This window comes from Elephantulus edwardii, unplaced genomic scaffold (genome assembly GCF_000299155.1).
Source record: "Elephantulus edwardii isolate Elephantulus edwardi_28Jun2011 unplaced genomic scaffold, EleEdw1.0 scaffold00058, whole genome shotgun sequence".
NCBI lineage: Eukaryota > Metazoa > Chordata > Mammalia > Macroscelidea > Macroscelididae > Elephantulus > Elephantulus edwardii.
The window spans coordinates 10,008,865-10,010,007 of NW_006399808.1; the positions used below are offsets into that span (position 1 = coordinate 10,008,865).

General features: G+C 39.5%; 1 protein-coding gene across 1 annotated transcript in view; it reads right to left on the reverse strand.

The window, feature by feature from the left end:
- Positions 1–1,143, reverse strand: part of FAM149B1 (family with sequence similarity 149, member B1) — a 75,816-nt gene that overhangs the window by 46,005 nt on the left and 28,668 nt on the right. The gene's annotated exons all lie outside the window — the stretch shown is intronic.

A 1,143-nucleotide genomic window follows, 5' to 3' on the forward strand; every position in this document is an offset into this window, starting at 1 on the left:
GTTCTCCTAGCAGTCCATGGTATATTCAACACTCTTCTCCAGCACCACAGCTCAAAGGCATCAATTCTCTTTCTATCATCCCTATTCACTGTATAAAAGTTGAAAAAAAAAATAAAGATGAGAAATAAGCAATTCTAATCCAAGAAGAGAAGTCAGCTTCTACCTAATTAAAAAGTGCTTGCTAGCAGGAGAAGCTCAATATCAGCTGTGAAAACTAGGCCAGGAGCTGACTGTGGAACAGACCACCAACTACTCATATGCAAGTTCAAGCTGAAGCTGAGGAAAATTAAACCAAAGCCACAGTACCCAAAATAAGACTTTGAGTTTATCCCATCTGAATTTCAGAGCCATCTCAGGAACAGGTCTGAGGCCTTGAACACTAATGAGCGAAGACCAGATGAGTTGTGGGAGGATGTCAAAAGTATCATCCAGGAAGAGTGCAAACAGTCATTACAAAGACAGAAGAGGGAAAAAAAGACCAAAATGGATGTCAAAAGAAACTCTGAAGATTGCACTGGAGTGCAGAGAAGCCAAAGCACAAGGAAGAATTCAAGATACTAAAGAGTTGAAGAGAAGACTCCAAAAGGCAGCACGGGATGACAAAGCAAAATATTACAACGAAATGTGCAAGGAGCTGGAGGCGGAAAATCAAAAGGACTGAACTCATTCAGCATTTCTTTTTTTTTTTTTTTTTGGTTCAGAAATACTTTATTGTTTCTTACAGGGATAAAGCCATTCCTTATTTGTCTGTGCTTCCTTCTTGCCTCCATTCAGCATTTCTTAAGCTCAAGGAACTGAAGAACAAATTTAAACCTCGAGTTGCAATAATCAAGGATGCTTTAGGCAGAATATTAAACGATCCAGAAGTATTAAAAGAAGATGGAAAGAATTTACTGAGTCACTGTATTGAAAGAAATTGACAGAACATATGAGCAAGAGCCTATGGTGAAGAAGGAAGAAGTTCAAGCTGCTTTGAAGGAAAGAGCAAAAAATAAGGCCCCAGGAATAGAGGGTACTAATTGACGTATTTCAGCTAACAGATACTGCCCTGGATGTGCTCACCAAGTTGTGCCAAGAAATCTGGAGAACAACCACTTGGCCAACTGACTGGAAGAGATCTATATTTGTTCCCGTTCCAAAGAA